Below are 7336 nucleotides of genomic sequence, written 5' to 3'. Positions count from 1 at the left end.
CCAATGTATTATATACATTAATCTAAGGTGGCAACTTCAAGTAAATAAACAGGACTTGCTAGAATACTTTTTTATTTCTTAAATCTATGTGTTGATGCTAAGTTGCTTACAATTTTGATTAAAATGCTAGTTAGTTCTTTTATTTATTTTCTTAAAATTCCCATGACCTATACGCATATTTTGGAGATCTTAATTTGTATTTTTATTTGATCTATATGCAAAGTTCATTAATGTGCAATAATTGATACAATTGTTTAGTTTCCTTACAATGAGAGACTAATTTGCCCACCAAGAAAAGGCTAAAATGAAAAAAAAAAAAAAGATTGACACAGGGAAAAAAAAAAAACAGTATTTTCTGAAGAAAGTAATTCTGAAAACTAAAGCAACATTAAAGACAATGGAAAAACTATTTGCAAAGACAATGGCAATCTTTGTATTTTTACTGGCTCAAAGCCAAACTCCGAATTCAATTTTATATACAACTTCATATTAAATTGTAAATCAGCCTCACTACACAAATCCACTTTTTCCTCTAATGTATCTTGTTGATCATACACTATTCAATAAACACTATTGCCACATTTATCTATGTTGTAGGCATTTAATTTACACAGAAGACTATAGCAACCACAATAGCTATCACTGTTGCTCAATACTATGACAATCTTTTGACTCAAGAATTCTCTTTCCAGAATCTCATCTCTTTTCTTTATACCTGCACGTTAATAGTGAGAAAATTTTGATGTTCCCAAAATCAAAGCTAATCTACAAAAATTTGTAAAACCCAATCAAACACATTTGATTCAAGCATCTCTTCTAAAACTTTGAATGGAATTAAGAAAAAAAGGGGAAAAAACCAAAGTTCATAGTATTGAGACACTAAAGAAAATAATAATCTGCCATTATAAAAAAAAAAAAAAAAGGGAGGAAAAACAAAGTTCATAGTATCGAGATACTAAAGAAAGTAATAATTTGCCATTAAAAAAAAATGAACTAACTTCATAAGAAATGGAATTGGTTTATTTTGCTAGTCTAAATTTGATTACTTAATACTTTATACTATTCTCAAAATTTGACATATATAAATGAATGCTTAAGAAATGATAATCATCATTAATGGGCTCAAAATTTCTTTTTTAGATAGTGTATAGAATATTTAATTCATATGAATAGAAACTGTTGCAGACTTTAAGGAGTTGGGGGCTTTGGTAGAGATGAAGAAGTCTGTAACATTAAACATTATAGTTCCAAAAAAAAAATATATATATATATATATATTAAAATGAGATTATTTCCTCATATATATAATAGAAAATTAACTATCTAATTTATTATGCATATGCAAAACACCTTTTTTCTTTTCGACTTAAAATTTATACTAAGGCGACCAATATTTGTTCACTTAAGGTGTATAGCTCTGAGCAAATAGACTTGTGAAGTCTATATTCCACTTTAAAAGTTATTATGTGATCATTTACATCCCACACGGAGGAAAAAAAAATTATATCTTTTAGATGCAAACCCTTGGCTTAAGCCTTCAGATATATCTGAAATTATGCTTCTTGCAAGTTCAAGCAAAGCTAAAACACCAACATAGAAAACATAAATAGTCATAAATTTATGGGTCAAATAATTTAGTTAAAAATTACAACACAACCATTGATTTAAGGAAAAGAAATTTTGAAATATGAATCTATAATATTGCAGACAAAAAAATAAAATAAAGTTTTTCTAGTCCTCCTAACTACCAAAGTTTTGAACCATAAATTAACATTCCATAAAGTACATCACTTTCCCCTACCTAGAGGATAACAACTTGTGTCATAAACATGTACAAAAGAAGGAAAATACATAAAAATGTTTATATCTCATGGAGAGAGAGAGAAAACAATTAAACCTTCTGAAAGCAAATTTTGTTGCTATTTGGCTTGAGGTATCTCTAAAATTAACCTTTCTTGTAACTTTATAAAATCCTAAAATAGAAATTTAGAAAACTTTAGTAGCTATAATTATCATGAATCAAATATTGTCAAAAGCATAAATGGATAACAAACCAATTCCAGTTTATCAAATTTTTTGAAGCTATGGGCAATAAGTTGCAGCCCTATAATAGATAAGATTTTGGTGAGAATCAATTCATGGACATCCAATGTTTTGTCATTTGTTGTTTGGTATTCACATATATTGGACCAGCATGTTTGTTCTACCTTAAAAAATCATCAAGCAGAGAGAGAGCTGGTTCAACTGGTTTTTGTGAAAAGGCATTGATTCCTCGGCTTTTGATGCTAAGAATTTTTGGGAAGTATCTAATTAGATTAATCAATAATTTTACCAAGGTCAAAACAGATTATACCCATCTGCCTTTACTGGGTGCTAGAGCCAATCATTATTTTTATCATCAACCATGATAGGGCAGCACACCAACAGCAATGCATATATAGTAATATAGACATTAAAAATTCCTTTAAGCTAAGTATTGCATTGATGTCAAGACGGCCAACAAATACCAACTGAAGGACTTATAGAGCTATTTTATTCTAAAACCACAACGGCTAACCTTGAGGTAAAAAAGCCTTTAATATATAAGTATTCAAGATGGCCTAAAATACCAACTAAAGGTCTCATGGAGTCACTTTATTTCAAAAACCACAGTTGCTAACCTTAAGATCAACATTGACAACATATACTGAAAGAGACAAATATATTGAGGAATGGAACAACAATCTAAATGTATGAAGAAACATTAGCAATGGCAGTACCTTCCTTCACCAATTCCTTGCACTTGCATCACCTTTGACTAAGTTGAAACCCCATCCTTCAAGACTTGAAGTGTTCCATCTTCTAAACCTTGGTTGCTTCAAGACGATATAATTTGAAACAGAGTAGTGTGAGAGTTATTCACAACTATAATCAAACACATTGAAGGCAATCCATTAATGAACAATTGAAACAACACTGTTTGATGACTACCAGAGGCTTTTTGTGGGTATTTAACACTATGGGCTTTTGGGACTTAGTGGTCAAATCTATGATAGTTATACTGTCTCTTTCCCTATTTTTTTTTTCCTAGAGCCTAAGCCACTGTGTTGGCTTGGATCATGTCCTACAGGAATCCACGTTATACTTTTCATACTTCTCTTTTTGATGATAATACAATTTCTGCCTTTTCAATCTAAAATAATAACAAACAATCAAAACAGAATTGAACTCCAACTGTTGAACCAAATTTGGTTTACCAAATAGAGAAAATCAATCACCCCACTAAACGTGTGGCATAGTATTCTTAAATTTCACTTCTAAATTTCACTTCTAGTTGTAAAATCTGCACTACTAATTAATGAAATTAAATAAATAAAGAATCAAACCCAAAAGAAAAAAGAGGAATGAATTCGCCTTTGTTGTTTCCCATCTCAACTGTATATATTTTTATATTCCATGGCCATTGATCCTTATATCCTCACTTTTGCTTAATTCTTCCAACCTAAGTTATGTATCTGTATAATTGAGTTTGTGCACAAACTTTGATAAATCATTGGGTTTGGAACTCTGCACTGGCTGTCATTCTGTTTGATATATATATATATATATATAAAATAAAATTTTGATATTGTTAATTTTCGTAGATGTTTCTTTACTTTTTATTTATTTATTTAGCATTTGCTAACTATTCCGTGCATTGCACGGGTTAGCAATGCAATGTGGTTTTTCACTTGAATTTATACTCCATAACAGAATATAATAATGAAAGAAATTAGTGAGATATAGAGGGCGTTTGGCCTCTGCGTTTTCAGTGTGCATCCACGTTTGAGTTTTCGTTTTTTTTTTTTTTTCCCTGCCAGTGAACAGTAAAATCACATTATTTTACTGTGCAGGAAAAAAACACTATTCATGCACTGTTTAGTACTGTTTACAGCACTGTTCACTCACTAAAAAATATTAAAAATGGGTCCCACGGTACTATTTACACATTTAAAAATTATTTTGCTACAGTGTTTTCAGTTTTCAGTTTTCAGTTTTCAATTTCAGCAACAATAAGTTCAATCCAAACAGACCCATACTCTCTAAAAAAGAGGAGTGTCTAATGTGGAGATTGGGATATGTACAAATAATCTCTTTAAGCATCAGAAGTCAGAACAGTGACTAACCTGAAGGAAGAGAGAGATTACATGTTACCATAAACTATCACTTCCAAAGCATCTTTAATCAAAGATTAAAATGAAACTACAATTCAAAATAATTCCACCAATTGTGAGCTGCTTAATCTTAAAATTTCATCTCACCGAAATTAAAAAGAAAAAGGGAAAAAGGAAAAGGGAAAATGAGACTCTATTTTATGTGACAAATATACACTTATGAATTTCAAAACAATGTGTAATTCTTATGTGATATAGAAGGAAAAAGGCACGCAAATAGCCCAATTACATTTTCCACCCCAAATATAAAATAAAAGGAAAAATCAAACTTAAATTCAGCTATCCTCAAAAAATCAAAATCAAAATCAAAAGAAACACTTTAAATCCAAGCAACCATATCAATTCCCGCTCTGTTTGTAGGAAAAGGAAAAAGGAATATTACTTGAGTCTTACATTTGAGCACTAACAACAATGGTAACCCTATCCTTAGAAAAAGCATGCAACCTTAGTAAAAATGAACATTACAATTGGCAAACAATTTTAACCACCATTGATAGCTGGACCCATATTAATCAGGCATTGATGATATAGAGAGGATCTAAAGTGCAACATTAGACTCATAACATCAAGATTACATGAGAAAACACAATTCTCATGCAGTCGTAGATATCTCAATAACATGGCACTACATAGTACTAAACATTGCCTCATGTTTGTTCAATCACAATGGCCTAATGCTTGTCGTGTTGCTTTATCTCTTAAGCTTTATCTTACGTCTGGCTTCCCGGACAACTTCTACATTTGCTTGCCTTCATGCTTCCACTCACCTTAAACTAAAATCAGAATTAAGAAACAATTGACCAAAAATTTAGTTCAAGCCTTTCTTCGAATAGTTTGATGGGAATTGAGAAACCAAGGAAAAATTGATTTGTAAAAAACAAAAATAGAAAATCCTTAAGAGAGAGAGGTTGAAGGTACCACTGAAAGCGGAGATTGTTGGAAGCATAGTCAATCTGTGTTTTCCATGCCCAACAATGATAGAGACAGAAAATAATTGGGATTATTCAACTGACATAATTATCATTTTTCTTGCTAACCCTTCTTAGGCAACATTTATGTTCTTTTACTTATTTAATCAAAAGTTTCAAATGCGTGTACTTTTATACACCACTGAACTTTAAGTAACTAACAATAAGTCTAGTAGTATGGATCCAAATCTAGCAAAATATTGTTTCAAAGCTAGCAAAAAACAAAGAAATCCATAAATACCGAAAACTAGAATGAAAGACAACATAAACCAAAATTTAAAAAACAGGTACAGGGAAACACACAGTCAGTAAAAATAGAAATGTTATAAACCACAAACCAATTTTTTGAATCTGGTTTGAACTTCAAATGAGTAATTATAGAAGCTTCAGAATTTAACATTTTGATTTTCCTTTTTTTCTTTGTCTTTAGTACCAACTTTCATGACTCTTCTAAATTCTTTTGGATTGTGTTATTCAATTCCTAATGCTTTAAAAAACACAACTGTTGGGTCTCACCAACATACCAATGGACCACAAATATTCACTCAAGAATTTGAAAGTAACTCAAAAACATCAAACAAACATATAGTAAAAGACAAATAGTAACAATGAATGCAAATATTAATTACATTACAATTCAAAATTTATTTTTTCTTATTTAAACATGATAAACCACAATCCAAATTGAGTCATGTGAGTTCAAATGTAAAGAGAAAACTTCAATATTTGCATTCATTAAGAATCTTAATTCTAGTAGAACCAAAGAAATTAAAATCCAACAGTACCTTTTAATTCTCTTATTGTAGAAGTCCCAATGTCTTTATCTGGCACAAGGAAACGGTATTCTGCAATTGGAGGGAGAAACAGAAGAAAAAGAAAAAAACAATTCAGAAATTAATTTCAGTGGCAAACGAAGAAAAAAAAAACGGCCAAACAGGAACAAAATTCTAACCAAAAAAACAATAATCGACAAAAAAAAACCCAAGAAATTGAAAAAATAAATGGGAATGGAGAACTCTCTCCTTCTCTCTTATGTCTCTATTTTTGCCCTCTTCAAACCTAAATCATATATAACCCCAAATTTCAAAAAATCAAATCAAAACTTAATGTTACCCAAATACCTAAACAAAAATCAATACAACCAAATTTCTCAAAACTAATTCATATTTCATTCCCATACCCAGATCTAAGAAAGAATGAAAAAAAGAAAAACTTACCGGTGGTAGTTCTCTCAATGCCCATCTCCTTCTCATCTATGTATCGCAAGCTTTATTTTTTCCTCCTTCTTTATCTCTAGATCACAAGCATCGGTGTTAAAAAATTGAAAAGGAAGCGAAAAGACAGTCACCTTAAAACCTGATTTCCTTAGCCCTAATTTTTGAATCCAAATCTAGAACCAAATTGGAAAAATTGAATGCATATAATAGATCTAATTTACCTAAAAAAAAAAAGAATAAAACCCATCAGAGGCGTTGTTTGTGGGCAAAGGGGACTTTTTTCGTTCTTGACGTTGAAGCCGATATCGTCTTCCTTCTTCTGCTTCTTTCTCTGGTAAAATCAAAATGGCGAATGAACTCTGATCTTAGTGAGAGAAACAGAGAGGCATTTTGTCAGAAACAAAGAGGCGGTCTATTCTTTCTCTGTGTCCTAGGATCGCCTCTCTCTTTTTCTGTTTCTTTCTCCGTGTCTTCATAGCCTCTCTATCTCTGCCTCTCTATTACTCTTGTCTCTCTTTTCTCTCGATCTCTCTCTCATTTCTCCGTGTAGTAATGTTTTTTTCTTTTTTCTTTTTTCTCTTTTTTAAGCGGTTAGTTTCCTTTTATACCAAGAGGCTCCAAACAGTGTTTTAACATAGTCAACCTTTATAATTTATCGCTTTTAAACAGTATTATAGCGTTACTAAACAATGTAATGTATCACTTTTTAAAATTATATGTGTCTGAATTTTAGATAGCCAGTTATACTTGAATTGTTTTGTATCAAGTCTAATAGCTCACGAGCTTGTTCGTGAACAAATTTTTTTTTCATGGGCTTAGCTTGTTTATTAAACAAGCCTAAAACTAAAGCTCAAACTTAACTTATTTATAAACAAATAAACATAAACAAAATTTTTATCGAACTGAACTCAAATTGTTCATAATCGGCTTGGTTGATTACAGTCGCACTAGTCCTTCG

At 30.9% G+C, this 7336-nt stretch overlaps 1 long non-coding RNA gene across 3 annotated transcripts; it reads right to left on the bottom strand.

Annotated features, from left to right (window-relative positions):
* Nucleotides 1-409: 409 nt before the first annotated feature.
* On the bottom strand, nt 410-6966 carry LOC112031182 (uncharacterized). Of its 3 annotated transcripts, none has more exons than XR_010625314.1 (5): nt 6600-6966; nt 6379-6454; nt 5947-6006; nt 2760-2855; nt 410-1973 (listed from the first exon to the last, which is right to left on the bottom strand). It is a non-coding gene; the product is annotated as an uncharacterized LOC112031182 (long non-coding RNA). The 3 variants fall into 3 exon arrangements; XR_002884956.2 differs by having other exon boundaries at nt 410-715; XR_002884957.2 differs by lacking the exons at nt 410-1973; nt 2760-2855 and adding an exon at nt 4358-4966 and having other exon boundaries at nt 6600-6965.
* Between the last annotated feature and the right edge of the window lie 370 nt (nt 6967-7336).

This window comes from Quercus suber, unplaced genomic scaffold (assembly GCF_002906115.3).
Source record: "Quercus suber isolate HL8 unplaced genomic scaffold, Cork oak 2.0 scaffold_558, whole genome shotgun sequence".
Lineage (NCBI taxonomy): Eukaryota > Viridiplantae > Streptophyta > Magnoliopsida > Fagales > Fagaceae > Quercus > Quercus suber.
Note: the sequence above shows the minus strand (reverse complement) of the source record. Positions and strands in the feature narration are given on the sequence as shown.